Source organism: Mus caroli, chromosome 15 (assembly GCF_900094665.2).
Source record: "Mus caroli chromosome 15, CAROLI_EIJ_v1.1, whole genome shotgun sequence".
NCBI lineage: Eukaryota > Metazoa > Chordata > Mammalia > Rodentia > Muridae > Mus > Mus caroli.
This window is the reverse complement of record NC_034584.1, coordinates 50,473,975-50,492,911: the sequence shown is the minus strand read 5'-3', so window position 1 is coordinate 50,492,911 and position 18,937 is coordinate 50,473,975.

Below are 18,937 nucleotides of genomic sequence, written 5' to 3'. Positions count from 1 at the left end.
TTTCATAAATTCATTCTTTTTAATAGCTGAGTAGTACTCCATTGTGTAAATGTACCACATTTTCTGTATCCATTCCTCTGTTGAGGGGCATCTGGGTGCCCTCTTTCTTTCTTTCTTAATTGGACATTTTCTTTATTTACAGTTCAAATGTTATCCCCTTTCCTGGTTTCCCTACCTCCCAGAAACACCCTATCACATCCTCCCTCTCCTTGCTTCTATGAGGGTGTTCCTCCACCCACCCATCCATTCCCACCTTCCCACCCTCGATTCCCCTATACTGGGGCATCTATTGAGCCTTCATAGGACCAAGGAACTCTCTTCCCATCCCATGCATGCATGCATGGGCCATCATCTGCTACATATGAAGCTGGAGCTTAGTTGATGGCTTAGTTCCTGGGAGTTCTGGAGGGTCTGGTTGGTTGATATTGTTGTTCTTCTTATGGAGTTGCAACCCCCTTCAACTCCTTCAGTTCTTTCTATAACTCCTTTATTGGGTATCCCGCACTCAGTCCATTGGTTGACTGCCAACATCCATCTCTGTAGTTGTAAGATTCTGGCAGGGCCTCTCAGGAGACAGCCATATCAGGCTCCTTTGAGCATGCACTTCTTGGCATCCAAAATAGTGTCTGGGCTTGGTAACTCTATATGGGATAAACCTCCAGGTGGGACAGTCTCTGGGTGGCCTTTTCTTCAGTATCTGCTCAATACTTTATCTCCATATTTGTTCCTATGAGTATTTTGCTCTCCTTCTAAGAAGTACAGAAACACCCACGCTTTGATCTTCCTACTTATTGAGCTTCATGTGGTCTGTGAATTGCATCCTGGTTATTTGGAGCTTTTGGGCTAATATCCATTTATAAGTGAGTGCTTACCATGTGTGTTTTTTTGTAATTGGGTTACTTCTCAGGATGATATTTTCTAGTTCTATTCATTTGCCTAAGAATTTCAGGAATTCATTGTTTTTTTCTTTGTTGTTGTTGTTGTTTTGTTTTTGATTTTGTTTTCTGAGACAGAGTTTCTCTGTATAGCACTGGGTATCCTGGAACTCAATTTTTAGACCAGGCTAGACTCAAACTCAGAAATCTGCCTGCCTTTTCCTCCCTAAAGCTGGGATTAAGGCCATGTACCACCACTGCCTGGCGAATTCATTGTTTTTAATAGCTGATTAGTACTCCATTATGTACATGTACCACATTTTATGTATCAGTTTCTCTGTTGAAGCACATCTGGATACTTTCCAGCTCCTGGATATTATAAATAAGGCTGCTATGAACATAGTGGAGCATGTGTCCTTATTACATGTTGGAGCATCTTCTGGGTATATGCTCAGGAGTGATATAGCTGGGTCCTCAGGTAGAACTATGTCCAATTTTCTTGGGAACTGCCAAACTGATTTCCAGAGTGGTTATACCAGCTTGCAATCCCACTAGCAGTGGAGGAGTGTTCCTCTTTCTCCACATCTTAGCCAGCATCTGCTGTCACCTGAGTTTTTGATTTTTAGCCATTCAGACCAGGATGAGGTGGAATCTCAGGGTTATTTTGATTTACATTTCCCTGATGACTAAGAACGTTGAAAAATTTTTTAGGTGTTTCTCTCGGCCATGCAATATTCCTCAGGTGAAAATTCTTTGGGAAGCTCTGTACCCTATAGTGATCAATCTTTATAAAGTATAAGGAAGTTGTTAGTTCTTAATTGTAATGAAAAGAATGAGTATGTAATATTTTCTAAATGCTTTAATTATAATATAATTACATGATTGCTCCCATTCCCTTTCCTCTCTCCAAACCCACTTATGTCAGCCTGATCTCATCCACTCATATTGATGGTCTCTTTTTCTTATTATTGTTAGACACAATATGTATTATATATGTAAATTAATATATTAATGCAACCTGTTCAGTCCACTTAGTGTTGCTGTGTGTATATGGTTTCAGGGGTGATCACTTGGAATTACCTAACCAATTAATATTATCATCACCTAGGACTAATTCAACCTTTCTCAGTGGGTATTAATTCCCTGTCATTCTTTGCCTTTTGTTGGAACCCTGTGAGATTTTTTTTCCTTCCATGTTATCATGTTCATGGGTATTTCCTTGATCGTTTGCGATCTATGACTAGGAATGACTTAGAAGAAATTGCTGTATAAGAAATTTAATTTGGAAGCTAAAACTCATTCAACACAGAGAACATTTCACATGATATGATTAACCATTAGCTAGCTTTTGATGCTATAATGTTACAAAGTAAAGGAGAAGTTATCGAGGGAAAAGAGAAAGAGGGAAAGGAAGAGGAAGAGAAGGGGGGAGGGAAAGAGTTAATGGGCAATTTCAGGACTGCAGACCTGGCAAGTGTGTCTACATTTTATTGTTGTCAGAACACAAATTCTATCCAGAGTCCTGGAAAAGGAATGGCGAAGAAAAGAAACCCCCTCCCATTACTTAGTATAGGAGAGAATATGTTCTAATTGTTTTATAGCTTTTACTAGGGTTGGAGCTGGGAAGTGTGGGGGGCTGGTTGAAACTTGGAAGTCAAAGGTGGCTGGCTATGAAAGCTCCTTTTTTTCCAGCTGTGCTAACAAACTTCTGTGGAGCAGATGGGAAGCAGGCTGAAGCACTCTGAGCTGCACACTCCCTCTACAAGTTGACACTGTGAAATCCATAAGAAAGTTAACCCTTTGCATTCTGCCCAGGAACATCTGAGGACTATCATTTTCTCTTGCTTTTGCACTTTAACTGCCGACAAGAAACTCTTGTTACAACAGCCCTGGCCATCTCTCGGTAAGGGATATTCAATACCACTTTTGATAGAGACTAATAATAATAATAATAATAATAGAATTAAAAACTAAACTTTTTTTTTTTTTTTAAGAATTTCACACATGAATACAATGGAAAGTAAACATACCTGGATTTCTCCCTCCCAACATGACCCTCTCTCAAAATTAGGTCTCTTGGTTGTTGTGCTTTTTAATAATTTATGAAATCCACTTAGTGTTATAAAGTCATTCACTGGAGCCTGGGAACCATATTGGTGGCCTCAACCTCAAAATAAAATAAAATAAAATAAAATAAAATAAAATAAAATAAAATAAAATAAAATGACAAAAAGGTAACATAAACAAATAAGGTATGGCTCTTCCCAGCTCCCTCAGAATCTGTCCATAACCAATATGGGTAGTGCCTAGAGATTATTTAACCCATCTATGCCAATATTTTTGCTGATCTTTCTTGTGTAGGTCCTGTGCAGGTGATCACATCTCCTGTGAGTTTTTGTATGATAGCCATGCAATGCCCATAAGGTGGCAGTCCACATCATAGCTCCCTATCCTTTGGCTCTTATGTTCTTCCTGCTTCCTTTTCTGTGACGGTCCCTGAGGCTTCGTGACGGTGGGGTTAATACTGTCATCCCATTTAGGGATAACCAGATGTCTCTTATTTTTAGCATTTTGAGTAGACATTCAGCTCTCTATTGACCGCTGTCTACTGCAAAAGGATGCTTCTTTTTGCAGCCGAGGTCTATGAGCATAAGCATACATACTTAGAAGGCAATTTGAATTTTACATGACCATTTAGCAAAATAAGGTTCTCCATTAGGGCCTATTACTTCCCTAGCCATGGGCTCTTGAGCATCATTACAGTGACAGGCATTAAGTTTCCTCCTGTGGAGCAGGGCTTAAATCCAATCAGAAAGTAGCTAAGTATCTCCCAGTCCTACTTCCGCACAAAAATGATCTCTAGAAAGTACAAACAGAAGACTGTTGATAGACGCATCCCCAATATTCAGATGCATTTTCTTTAGTTCTGTCATTTGTCACTCTTAAACACAATGTTGAGGACAGATGCATGCTTCATGCAGTATGATTTCTTATTTAGGTAAGAATCCTGAAGCCTATGAGATGTTTTACAAGTCAAATCTCTTATTTGAGACTCTTGACCTAGTTGGCCAGATAATAACATAGACTTGTAGCCCTGTTTAATTCCAATCTCTTTTATCTCCCTTCCCCCTCCTAGTCTTAAAATTCTATGGGTGCTGTGTTGTAATAAAATAGAGTCAGCTCTCTCTTGCTGTGGGGCTCACTGGCTTCCTCCTTCTTAGCAAAGAAAGCAGAAAGATTGTTTTCAGTGAATGGGGGAGCAGTGGGTGGGGGAGAATGTGCAGGAGATAGCAATTCTGTGTCCTTGCTCAGCTGTAAGAGCTGGAACTCAACCAAGAAGGAAACATACTGACATTCCAGATTCAACCCAGAGGTCTTTTGTGGGCAGCAAGGTATGCCTCCCTTTACGTACTAGGGACACTCTTTGAATGTACAGAACTCAAAATTTCAACAGAGAAACACACTCCATTTGGGGACTAAAATTAACAACAGCAGTATTAGCTTGATTTTGAGTATAAGCAGAAGTTCAGAAAGTTATAATCATCCTTAAACTATGGCTAGAGAAATGTCTTTTGATTCCTTGTAGCTATCCAGCTATAAATATACCAAAGTGCTCCACAAATCACTAGCACACAGACAGCAGCCAGATAAGGTATTGGAATCATGTGGAAATAATGCCAATATCACCTAATTTTACCTTTCTCTGCAACTTATTAGTTATTCTGGTCACTATACAAAGTTTATTAAGGATATCAGCATTGTAGAATTCTGAAATTGAGAGTTTGAAGAACTTAGAGATCTCATAGCAGGAATAATCAGACACTGGATTAAAGCATAGTTGTATATCACTAAAAAGTTTATTATTTTAACTTTTCATCTTTACTTCCAAAATTCTTAAAGACCTTATAATTTAATAATTATTGGATTATTTTATTAATTATGGTGTATATCATATCCAAAATTTACATCAATTCAAATAGCTAGTTTTTCTTCTTTTCCTTAAAATTATTTATTTACACCCCAAATACTGCCTCCTCCCTGTTCCTCATTATAGAGACCCTCCTCCCATCTCCCTCCCCCTTCTCCTCTGAAGGGGTGCGACCCTAGGTGTCCCCATGGCAGATTGTGTCTCTGCCAGATTAAGAGCATTCTCTCCCACTGAGGCCAAACAAGGCAGCCCTTTTGGGGAATGCATACCACAGTCAGGCTACAGTTTAAGAAAGAGCCTCCACTTCAGTTGCTGGGTGGGCCATATGGAGATTAAGCTGCATGCCTGAAACATATGTGCCAGGGGCCTTGTTCCAGCCAGTGTATGTTCTTTGGTTGGTAGCTCAGTCTCTGAGAACTCCCAGAGGTCCAGACCTCTGATGGTGCTCATGTGGGATTCCCATCCCTTTCAGGGCTTTCAATCCTTCCCCACTCTTCCATAAGAGTCCCAAACCTCTGTCTAATGTTTGGCTGTGGGTATCTGTGTCTGTATGAGTCAGCTGCTGGGTAGAGCCTCTGAGAGGACAGTAATGCTATGCTCCTGTCTGTAAGCATAACAGTATCGTTAGTAATGTCGGGGATTGGAGCTCTCATGGGATGGGTTTCAAGTTGGGCCAATTATTGGTTGGCCATTCCTTTAATCTCTACTCCAACTTTGTTCTGCATTTCATTCAAGCAGAACAGATTTTGGGTCAAATGTTTTCTGAGTGGGTTGATGTCCTTATTCCTCCACTGAGGATCCTGCCTGGCTATAGGATGTGACCCCTTCAGATACCACTTCCTCACTGTTAGGCATCTCAGTTAAGGTCACCCAAATTGACTCCTGGGAACCTCAGTAGTCTGAGGTCTCTGTGACTTCATAAAGTCCTCCCCTCACCCCAGCAAGTGCAGATTTCCATTCATTCTCCTGGCCTCCTGGGTCTCTCTTCTGCCTCTCTGCACATCAGATCCTATTTCCCCATTTACTTACCCCATCCCTCTCTCATCCAGTTCTCTCCCTCCCTCCCTTCCTTTCTCCCTCCCTCCCTCCCTCCCTCTGATTTCTATGACTACTTTGTCCCCCCTTCTAAGTATGATTCCAGCATCCTCCCTTGGGCCTTCCTTCTTGCTTAATGTCTTTGGGTCTAAGGGGTATATCATAAATATTCTGTGCTTTATGGCTAATATCCACTTATCAGTGAGTACATACCCTGTCCTTTTTGAACTAGGCACCTCACTCAGGAAGATGTTTTCTAGTTCCATCTATTTGCCTGCATAATTCATAATTTCCTTGGTTTTAATAGTGGGATAGTATTCCATATGTAAGCAAACCACATTTTCTGTATTCATTCTTCAGTTGGATTATAGCCCTCTGTTGGATGTAGGGTTAGTGAACATCTTTTCCCAGTCTATAGGTTACCATTTTGTCCTATTGACAGTGTCTTTGCCTTACAGAAGATTTTCAGTTTCATGAGATTCCCATTTATCAATTGTTGATCTTAGAGCCAGAGCCATTGGTGTTCTGTTCAGGAACTTGTCTTTTATCCCAGTACCTTCAAGGCTATTTCCCACTTTGATTTCTATGAGAAGTAGTGTCTCAGGTTTTATGCTGATGTCCTTGATCAACTTGGACTTGACTTTTATGCGGGGTGATATATATGGATCTATTTGCAGTATTCTACATGCAGACATCCAGTTAGACCAGCTACATTTGTTGAAGATGCTTTTTTTTTCCCCATTCTATGGTTTTGTTTTCTGTCAAAAATCAAGTGTCCATAGGTGTGTGAGTTTGTTTTAGATTCTTTGATTTGATTTCACTGATCAACCTGCCTGTGTCTGTGATATTACCTTACAGGCTTTTTGTTTGTTTGTTTGTTTGGTTGGTTTGGTTTGGTTTGGTTTTTTTCATCATTATTGCTCTGCAGCACAGATTAAGGTCTTCCAGAAGCTCTTTTGCACTTCAAGATTGTTTTGGCTATCCTAGAATTTTGTTTTGTTTTGTTTTTCTATATGAAGTTGAGAAGTGCTATTTCAAGTCAGTAAAAAAAAAGTGTTGGGATTCTGATAGTGGTTACACTGAATCTGTAGATTGCTCTTGATAGAATGGCTATTCTCACTATGTTAATCCTACTTATCCATGACCAAGGGAGATCTTTTCATCTTATGATATCTTTCTTCAGGGACTTGAAGTTCTTGTCATCCAAATCTTTCACTTGTTTGGTGAGTTATACCAAGATATTTTATATTAGTTGTGACTATTTTGAAGGGTTTTGTTTCTCTAAATTCTTTCTCTGTCCATTTATCATTTGTATAAAGGAAGACTACTGATTTCTTTTAGCTAATTTCGTTTTCATTTCCACTTTGCTGAAGCTGTTTATCAGTTCTAGGACTTCTCTGGTAGAATTTTGGGGACCACTTATGTATACCATCGTATCATTTGCAAATGGTGATACCTTTATTTTGTGTCTCCTTTTGTTGTCTTATTGCTCTAGCTAGAACTTCAAGTACTATAGTACAAAGACAGAGATAATGGACAGCCTTGTCTTGTTCCTGATTTTAGTGGGATTGCTTCAAGATTCTCTCCATTTCATTTGACTTGCTGTATATTGCTTTTATTATGTTTAGGTATGTGCCTTGAATCCCTAATCTCTCCAATACTTTTAACATGAAGAGGTATTGTATTTTGTCAAAGGCTTTTTCTGGATCTAATAAGATGACCATGTGGGGTTTTTTTCTATCAATCAGTTTTTTTATATGGTGGATTACATTAATGGATTTTCATATATTGAACCATCCCTGTGTCTCTGGAATGAAGCATATTTAATATGGTTAATAATATTTTTGATTGTTCCTGGATTCATTTTGTGAGAGTTTTACTAAATATGATTGCAACAATGTTCATAAGCAAAATTGGTCTAAAGTTCTCTTTATTTATTGAATCTTTGTATGCCTTAGGTATCAGGGTAATTGTGGCCTCATAGAATGAACTCAGTAGTGTGACTTCTGTTTCTATTTTGTAGAATTGTTTGAGAGTATTGGTATTATCTCTTCTTCAAAATTCTGATAGAGTTCTGCACCAAAGCCATCTGGTCCTCAGCTAATTTTTTGTGTTGGGAGGCTTTTAATGACTGCTTATATTTTCTTAGGGGTTTTAGAGCTTTTTAAATAGTTTACCTGTTCTTGATTTAACATTGGTAAATGGTATCTGTCTAGAAAATCATCCATTTCCTTAAAATTTTCCAATTTTGTAGAGGATGGGCTTTTGAAGTAAGACCTAATGATTTTTTTTAAAACATGGCCTCTGATTCTTTTATGGCTCCCTTTTCGTTTCTGATTTTGTTAAGTTGGATAATTTCTCTGTGCCTTTTCATTAGTTAGCTTGTCTATCTTGTTGATTTATTTTTAAATAATTCCCTCTTGGTTTTATTGATTCTTTTTGCTGTTTTTATTTATTTCTATTTGATTGATTCCAACCCCAAGTTTGACTATTTTTTGCCATCTATTGTTTTTCACTGTATTTTCTTCTTTTTGTTCTAGAGCTTCCAGGTATGCTGTTAAGTTGTTAGTATGAGATTTCTCAAGTTTCTCTATGAAGGCACTTAGTGCTATGAACTTTACTCATGGCACAGCTTTTAATATGTCCCATAATTTTGAGGAATATTGAGCCTTCATTTTCATGAATTCTAGTAAGCCTTTGTTATTTTTTTAAATTTACTTCTTCCCTGACCAAGTGATCATTGAATTGAGAGTTGTTCAGTTTCCATGACTATGTTGGTTTCCTGTTGTTGTTGAAGTCCAGCCTTAATGTGTGGGGATTTGATAGAATCCATTGAGTTATTTCAATCTTGTTGTATCTTTTGAGGCTTGCTGTTTTTCTGATTATATGGTCAATTTTTAAGAAGCATCAGTGAGGTGTTTAGAGGAACGTATATTCTTTTGTGTTTGGGTGAAAAGATCTGTAGATATGTGTTAAATACATTTGGTTCATAACATCTGTAAGTTTACTTGGTTTTTTTTTTTTTTTGTCTTTTTTTCTCCTGAAAAATGGGGTGTTGAAGTCCCCCACTATTATTGCTCGGAGTAAAATGTGTGGTTTGAATGTTACTAAAGTTTCTCCTATGAATGTGGGTGCCTTTGCATTTAGGGCATAGATTTTTGAAATTAAGATGTCATCTTGCTGAATTTTTCCTTTGATGTGTACTTCCCAATCTCTTTTGATAACTTTTAGTTGAAAGTCTATTTTATTAGATATTAGAATAGCTACTCTAGCTTGTTTCTGGGGACCATTTGCTTGGAAAACTTTTCCAGGCCTTTACTCTCGGAGTATTGTCTATTTTTGTTGCTGATGTATCTTTCTTGTATGTAGCCCAATAATGATTCATGCTTATATATTTAGTCTATTAGCCTCTGTCTTTATATTGGTGAACTAATTCCTTTGATGTTGAGATATTAATGACCAATGATTGTTAGTTCCTCTTATTTTGATGTTAGAGTTGTTGCTCTGTGTGTGTGTGTGTGTGTGTGTGTGTGTGNTGTGTGTGTGTGTGTGTGTGTGTGTGTGTGTGAGAGAGAGAGAGAGAGAGAGACAGAGAGAGACAGAGAGAGACAGAGAGAGACAGAGAGATTCTTTTCTTTTGAATTTGTTGTAAGATGATTAATTCTTGTGTTTTCTTTGGTGTAGTTACCCTCCTTGTCTTGGAATTTCCCTTCTATTATCTTTTGTAGGGCTAGATTAGTGGAAAAACATTATTTAAATTTGGTTTTGTTATGGAACATCTTGGTTTCTCCATTTAGGGTGATTGAGCATTTTGCTGCATATTGTCATCAGGGCTTGCATGTGGGGTCGGTCTTTTAGGGTCAATAAGACATCTGGCCAGGACCTTCTGGCTTCTAGAGTTTCTATTAAGAAATCAGCTGTAGTTTTGAAAGGTCTGCCTGAATATATTATTTGGCCTTTTCCCCTTACAGCTTTTAATACTTTCCTTTTATTTATACATTAAATGTTTTGATTATTATGTGGCAGGAGGATTTTCATTTCTGATACAATCTATTGGTGTTCTGTAAGCTTCTTGTATGTTTATAGACATCTCATTCTTTAGGTTAGGGAAGTTTTCCTATATAATTTGGTTGAAGAGGATTTCTGATCCTTTGTACTGGGAATTTTCACCCTCTTCTAATCTTATTATTCTTAGGTTTAGTAATTTTATAGTGTCCCAAATTTCCTGAATGTTTTGAGTTAGGAACTTTTTACATTTGTCATTTTCTTTGAGCGATGTATCAGTTTCTTCTGTAGTATCTTCTATGCCTGAGATTCTTTCTTCCATCTCTTGTATTCTGTTGGTGATGCTTGCATTTGTATTATCTGTTCTCTTTCCTAGGTTTTCCATCTCCAGAGTTGCCTCAACTTGTGTTTCCTTTATTGCTTTTATTTCCATTTTTAGTGCTTGAGCCGTTTTATTGGTTTCCCTTGCCTGTTTGTTTGTACTTTCCTGTATTAAGAGATTTATTTCTTTCATCTTTAAGGACTTCTACCTCTTTGTGTTTTCCTATATTTATTTTAAAAAATTATTTTCTCTTTAAAGGCCTTTATCATCTTTATGAGATGGGGTTTGAGGTCATATTCTTCCTCTTCAGGTATACTAGGAAATCCAGGGCTTGCTGTAGTAGGAGAGCTGGATTCTGATGGTGCCATGTTGCATTGGCTTCTGTTGGTTGTTCTTGTGCTTGTCTTTTGCCATCTGCTTGTCTTTGGTGTTGGCTGACCTGAGTGTCCCAGGTTGGATCATGCCTCCTGGGAGGCAGGCAGAGCTCTGTGTCTTGGATTATGCAGATCTCCTGGGACACTGGCAGCCTTGTGGGGTGTGGCAAGGTGTGCCAATCTTCTAATTTTTCATATAGCATCTAGCCAAGAATATTTTCTACTGAATTATCACAAAGCTCCACCATTAACCATTCTAAACCACAGTCCCCAGGGACAATATTAGATTTACAACCTTTTGAATTACTAAACCCCCAGTTACATAGATACCATTCATTTTCTAAGTAGGATGTAACAATATGCAATTGTCCTCATAGCACTTTTGTTCCCAGATCTTTCAATTCAGCTTTTTTGCTGTGTAGATGGCTTGAATTGTTTGGGGTCTTGAATAAACAGAATAAATACTATTGGGATATGGTTCTAATGAATTCCAAAGAATATGCTCTTTGCCATAATGACTCTTCTCCAAGAACTCAACAAAATGGTGCATTTAACAGTCTCATCAATGTGTGTAATGGTAAACAAATGACTAATAAGTGACTAGATAGTCAATGAAAACATTCAAGTGAACATGTTTCAGAAATAAATAAATAGCCATTAAAAGCTTAGTAGTGACTGCCATGCATGTTAACGCACAGATGGGGAAATAAAATGGTTTGGCAGGACATACCAATGGACAAGTTATTAATGGCTGCTCTTTTTATAGTGGGTGTTTACTCAGCAACATAAATAGGAACTAAATCCAAAGAGGAAATCACTCAGCTCCTGGCAATAGTTATAATAACCTTAAAAAAATCAAATTATGAAACAAAAAGGCTCTAATGAATGTCAACAAGCTGTCAATTCTGTCCCTTCAATTTGTCGGAACTGTAGATTCTCTAAACATGTTCTATCTTTTTTGGTAGAGCTAGATCAATATTCTGACTCATAATAAGTCCCACTAATGGAGAATTCCAATGAACATATTGAATACAGAATATCCTCCCCTCTTGCTGTCAATCAATCAGTGTTACTTCATAATTTTCATTCTCCAGTTGTTCTTTTGCCCAGGCTTTACTCAGTATTCTTGATTAGTGACTTATTTCTTCTTCCTGCTAGTACTGTGCTTGGCAAATTCCTCTTTTATATTCTCATCTCCATCAGACCATGCTCATATTAGCCTATTAACTCTCCAATTCCATTTCTTCCTGGTTGAGAAATCTTCAAAGACTGAAAATGATTTTAAAGAATAAATCATTAATGTGACATTTAGCATGTTCAACTCTCAAATTAGTTTTTTGTGAGAATAAGAAGTGTGGTGATAAATCTAATTAAGAAAGGAGAGAGAGAGAGAGAGAAACACAGAGACAGAGATTTAACTGATTTTCCTGAAGTGATGTTAGATTATTTCCCAATGCTAACTTTAGATGGTTTGGTGGTTTGAATAATAATGACCACCACAGGCTGTTAAATTTGAGTGCTTTGTCACCAGAAAGTAGAACTTGTCAGAGATGTAACCTTGTTGTAGTATGTGTGGCCTTGTTGGAAGAACTATGTCACTTGGGGAGGCTTTGAAAATTTCAGAGTCCAAGCTGGATCCATTGGCTCTCTCTACCTTTCTGTGTTGGATATAGAAGTCTCAGCTACCTCTCCAGCACCATGTCTACCATACTTTCTGCTATAATGGCTCCTGGTTCTTCTTCTGGCCTCTTGCTTGTCTCTTCTCTTGTTCCCCCTTACTTTCTCTCTCCTCTCATGGCCCAGTTCAATCTGCAAGCCATGTTCAGTCTGGACTCTTTCAGATGTCTCTAGCTATTCTTCCTGCCATGTCTATAATAAACCTTTTCCTCGACCATTACCTTGGAGCAGTCATGACCTCATTTTCTTCTTTCACAGCAATAAAAAACTTAGACAGATGTTTTCTGCCTACACAGGCTCTTGTGCTGCAAAACTTTGCCAAAGAGATAAAATGCATATTAGTGGGTCCTACTCCAGATCTCACCCTTGTACCAGTCCCAGGAGCCAGAGTGTCTTTTAAACTCGTTGTAAATGAAGACCATGCAAAGCCAGTCATCTTGCCTGAGCCAGCCCCAACTCCCAGACAGAAGAGTCTGGGCTTCTGTCACTTGTGTACCTTTAGAGACTGAAATTAAATCAGCTTAGCAAGGTTCAAAAAGGCAGAAAGTAGGAAAGATATCTCTAAATTCTGTGGATATTAAGAAATTATGTGAGACCTAACAGTGTGTCTCAGCAAGTAAAAGGTGCTTGTAGCCAAGACTAAAGAACTGAATTTGACTTACATGTGATTTACACATGGTCACATGTGATTAAAGGAAAGAACTTCAAAACATTCTCAAAAACTTTCCTCTAACCTGCATATCACTGTCACACTAAATACATGAATAAACGTAAAAAAATTATACAATTAGAATGTAATATGTGACTGATTTTTGATAAATCTTCTAGATTTCTCAAAAGATTTATCACAAGATACCCAATAAAACTTGAATTCTAGATAAATACCAAAAACAACTTCTTAGTACAAGCACCCCCAGTATCACATGAGATATATTTATATTAAAATTATTTCCTAATTTTATATAATCGAACATGACCAGGTATTTTGTGTTATTGCATGAAAAATTTAAACATCCCAGTTAACATCATTTAATACACCCTTGTTTTAAAATTTTTGACTTGTTATTTAGTTTGTTGTTTTTTTCTCTCGACACGTATCCAGTATAGATGTTACATAGACTCTAATGTGTTTCAATAATTTGATTAAAGTTCAGCATATAATCTGTGCTCAAGAAAAGTTAAAGATAATTTCACTTATATGCCCTGATTTAGTAACCATAACAAAATATGATTAAAAACTATAATTTCAAAGTCCAGGAATGTTGGTTTACAATGGTATCCCACTTTGTGCTGGCCGAGGCAGGACGCAGCTGCTGGGTGGGACTTTGGGCTATGAGAAGCCTCAGGATCCAGCTCCTAGAGTGGGAAAACACAGTATGGGGTCACTGTAGAACTGCCTTGGTCCTTGGCCTACAAGGGGACCAAGACCAGCAGGTTCTCAGGTTCTCAGACACCACAGCTGCTGCTGGATGTTGCAGAAGAGCTGAGAACTGAGTGGGGGCCCACAGGGCTGACTCTAGCCAGGGGCCAAGGGAAAAGGGCAAGAAGAGAGAGTTCCGGCTGGTTCCCGCAGATATGAGAGTCTTTGGTTTGCTTGGGTGGTGGCTTGGGTTGGTGTAGGCTATGTCTGGAAGCACTGCGAGGCCTCCTCATGAGATTAGACACGAGGCTCTTTCGAGGAAGACCTGTTCCATTGCTCCGGCACAGAAGATCCTGATGAGAAGAGACAGTCCATGGTTTTAAGGTGTTTATTGTAGAAAGGCAGAGAGAGGGAGAGAGTTGGGAAGTAGAGGCTGGCCATGGCCACGTGTGTGTGTGTGGAGGGGGGTGGAATTGCAGAGAAAGCTGCAGAGAAAGGGAGAGCAAGAGGGCAAGAGAGAAGCAAGCAGGAAAACATGAGTAAGAGTAAGGGAGGGAGAAGGGGGCAAACAGCCCCTTTTGTAGTAGACTGAGCCTACCTGGCTATTGCCAGGTAACTGTGGGGGTGGAGTCCAGACAGAATATCAGGGGCTTGGAACATTGCCCTACAGAACTGATGGCCACAGAATTATGGAGCTGGGGCCTTGTGTAAGGAGCCTACTGTCTGGGAGCAAGGCAAGCAGGCCTTCCATCCCTTGCAGAGTTATCTGCTGGGTCTCCAGGGTTTAAACCCAGCTCAACCAGAAAACAGGTTACCTTTAATGGTCCCACATAGGAACAGTTAATTCTTTTACCATGACATAGAGTGAGCAAAGCAAAGATTTCCAATTCCTCACTGTTGAGAGCATGAAGCTATCCACTCCTTATCCCATGACTTGTCACATGGAATATTTACAAGGCATACAAACAAATTCACAAACTGAGGATGTCTGTAGCTGTAGGGTCAGGACTATAAGACATATCTTCCACAGTGTTCATTGAGAAGGGTATCTATGGAAACTCTTACATGAGATTTTTCTTCCCTTGATACCTTTCTCCATGTTATTTAAGCTACATAAATAGTATCATACTGAGAAATGCAAATACCCAAAAGAAATGTCCTATGCTGTAGGGAACAAACAGAAGCCAGAGGTACGTAAAGCAGAGGCATGGATAGAGGCCTATGATCAGAGTTATAAATTCTAGAAAACCCAATTCTTCAACTTGCTCTTACCCCATTGGCTCTGTGTGCTGTTCATTACCTTTTCCCCATAGTAACATTCAGCTCATTGCTTTGTTTACTTTTCTTAGGATGGACCATGCGATATCCCAAGGCGTGGCAAAGAAAAACTAGTAAGTCTGTTTTGAACAACCCCCTCATAGAAAGACACAGTAGAATTCATTCATACTTCAGTGCTCCCCAAGTGGATACATTCATGATAGTTATCAACTGCAGTAGAAATAAAGTTAAAAATTAAGTCTCCTGTGGGGGCATAATTGAAAGTGGGAGGAAATCTTTAGCCTTTCATCAATTATTTATACTTTGTACAAATTCTCTTTCAGATGACCAAAGCCCAGGAAAGCAAGAATTTTACTTGTAGTCAATACCATTAGAGACATTTTGGTACAAACTAGTCAGTAAATTAATATGATTTGCATGAGTGAAGCAAAGGTCCATAGTCCAACACCCAGAATAGTTGATGGTATTGCAAATTACATTTGGGATAAAAATGGTCTAGAAAGAACTGAGGCCAGAGATAACAGATTCTCAGTCTTGGGCATCCCAGACACCGCTGGACACCACAGAAGAGCTGAGAACAAAAGGGGGGGCAGGGGTGGCAACATCATCCCCAGGGCTGAAGGGAGGAGAGGGTAGAGGGAGGGGGCGTGCTGGGTGGTTCCCACATGGGTGAGAGGCTGGGCATGGCCATATGGAGAGAGGGGGAAAGGGAGAGTGAGAAGGAGGGCTAGATATAAGAGTCAGAAAGGTGAGAGTTTAAAAAAGAGAGGAAGGGCCAAGCAGCCCCTTTTACAGTGGGCTGGGCTACCTTGCTGTTGTCAGGTAACTGTGGGGAGGAGCATACCTGGCTATAGTCAGGTAACTGTGAGGGTGGAGTCTAGCCAGAATGCCAGAAGCTTGGGGCATTGTCTGCGTGACTTATAGTCACAGATTAATGGAGTTGGGGGCTCTGTGGTGTCAGGCACCTGTCTCTGGGAACATGGCTCAATGTTCTGTCCCTTGTAGAGTTTCCTACTGGGTCTCTGGAAGCAAGCCTCATTCCACCAAAACAGGCTGCCTTTTATGGCCCCACAACTAGGATTAAAAACTAGGTCTTGAGTCTATTTCTAAACCATTAACAATAGCTTTGAAAAAATAGTCTGAATTGCCTCCTGATAGCATGTATTTTCAATGGTGAGAGAAAGAGAACTCTGGAAAGGTCGATGTTTATCCTGAAAAACATCAGAGAATATTGAAGTCAACCACTTAACTCTAACATACAAGATGGAGTCTGGTGTGTTTATTGGTTAGGTTTGTGCACCCCCCCCCCAGAGGCCAATGGGATGCCTCGTTTGTTCAGAGTTGCTATTTTTGTATAGTGAATGTGAATAAGTATTTTATTAGCAGTTGGCAGATTATCTTTCTAGCTTCCTTTTTACTTAACTTGTTATTTTAAGGCCTATTTATTATCTTATCTATTGATAAGAATGTTCAGTCACATAAAAAAAATGAGCTGACGAGTTAACTAAAATCAGTCCTCACATTGCTTTAGTAAATGAAATACTCCCTAAAACGTCAAATCTCAAACCTTCAAAACTCCAACCCCCCGCAAAATGAAAAAAAAAAAAAAAAGCCAATGAAATTATGCAGGAAACAGCCACACTGTGAAGGGTTGTTGTGGTATAAGAACACTGTATTCGTGGAGATTGCTGGAGTCCCTGAGATCAAGTTTAAGTTTCATCTTTTCTGTATACAGCAATGTGAACAGAGAAACAGCATGTTCCAGTCTGATTTAGTTTTCTATTTTGTGAAGTAAAAGTATGACTGACAATCAGCAACCATCAAAACGGAATTCAGTAATGTGTATAAATTGTCTGACTTTTGAGCTTTTCTCCAAAGGATTTTTAATTACTTTGTCACTCAAATTCCTTAATTAGTGTAAAATTTCAGCATAACAATTTTGCTGAAATTAATTGTAATAATTAAACATAGATGCTATATGATATACCTATTCTAAGTATATACCGAGGTAGTAGAGAATATGCTATCAAGGACAGACGTGTATGCAAATATCCAAAAATTGTGTGTAACTGTTGTTATGGTTTAGATTATTCATTCCGAGGTAGGTTCCAAAGGTTTGCCCCCTACCTGCGTGGTAAACTGTGTATAAGGCCTCAAAAGATGATGGGAGACACAGAGAGAGAGGATCACAGAAAGAGAGTCCTGGTTTTATCTTTTGTTTTCCTACCATTAGTCATATAGTCTGGCTCTGCATCAATCACATGAAATCATGAGAGGCACTTTCTAAAACGATTAACTAAAACAACCTTTTCCTGTCTTAAATTAGGTTACCCAAGTTATTTTTTACAGTACTCAAAAGTTACAAGTTGAATGGCTAAGGAACTGAAAAAAAAATCCAACTCATTGACGGGCAGGTAACTAAAACATGATATAACAATTAAGTGGAGCTTCATACAGCCAGATAGAGCAACAAGATGTTGGTGTGTATGAACAACCATTCTTCATCTTTCACATGCAGAGTGAAAGGAGCCAGGTTCAGAAGATATCCTAAGACCATAGGGATGAAGTGTCTACAATAGGCAGGCTGACACACATAGAAAGGAACTTAGTACTTGTCAAGAGATGTGCTAGAGGACAGCTAAGGAGCTATGGCCAGTGGAACCAGGGCTTTTATTGGAAGATCATAAAATATAATATTTTAGCCAAATTTCATCAGTAATTATCTTAAAGTATCATATCTTATCATAAAATATTTTAGTCATAGTCATCATAAATACAATACACTAAAACTACACTTAAACTGGATGAATTTATTTAAGAAAATATTTACAACAATATAATACATAAAGTAAAATATATATAAATAAATATTTATGGTGAAAAATTAATATTTAAATAAAGTCCTAGATCATATGTAGGTCTACACATTGTTTTGATGATGAATTTTAATATTCACATTAAAAAATTCTAAAATCTACCATCAACAAAGCAGGTCAGGAAATTCAAATTCCATGCCAAAAAATGGGTATTTCTTTACATTTTCTTTTAAAAACCATTTGCCGACAGGATGGAGAGATAGCCTTGAAGTTCAGGGTACCTGATGGCTTTGCAGAGGATGAGTTCATTTCCCATTACCCATGCCAGGCAGATCATAATCAACTGGGATCCAACTCCATCTTCTAGATTTCCAAGGCATATCTGCATGTGCACACACTCACATAAAAATTTAAAATATCAACCAAATGATTTTAATCCCAGCACTCAGGACACAGAGGCAGAAGGATCTCTATAAGTTTGAGACTAGCCTGGTCTACGTAACGCGTCCCAGAACAGCTAGAAATGTTATACAGTGAACCCCTGTCTCAAAAAACCAAACCAAACCAACCAACCAACAAACAAACAAACAAACAAATAAACTATGACTAATGTTATGTAAATTGAGGAATTAATATACTTTTAGCAAAAAACTTTATTTTTCATTCATACAGATATCTAAAATATACTTGTGTGATAATTAGATCACACATCCTGAAGTGCTTCTTTGGGTCCAAAAGTTCATACCTTTCATTTTTAAATAAAAACATTTCAGAATATTAGATGAGTCAACTCATTTCTCCAGAAACTCCTTTTTCATACCCATATGCCATTTCCCTTGCCAACTACGGAAGAATGGAGACACCTGGAAGCTTTGGTAAGTACCAACACCTGCCTGCTGAGTCAGAATTTCTACTATTCCGGGAAGAACATCTCTAGCTCATTAAGCAAACATTGTTACACAATCTTTCTCATGAACGCTTTGTGTTGGATGTTACCATTTCACATCTGAGCTAAGATCTCAGTGAGGGACTTTTCCCTACTAAGAAATACCCATTCATGAGTAATCCGATGCAATATTTAGACTTTCACCAAAGTCCCTGGGAAGAAAAACTCTCCACAAAACAGCCCTAAAGAGACTGATTTTCAACAAGATGGCTGGTAGGAAGGAGAATTGGTATGAAGTAGTAGACTAAGGATGAGTTAAGAGATTTCATTCAAAATCACCTTTGGCCAGTTTTCTTTTTTCTTTTTTTTTTTTTTCCTTTT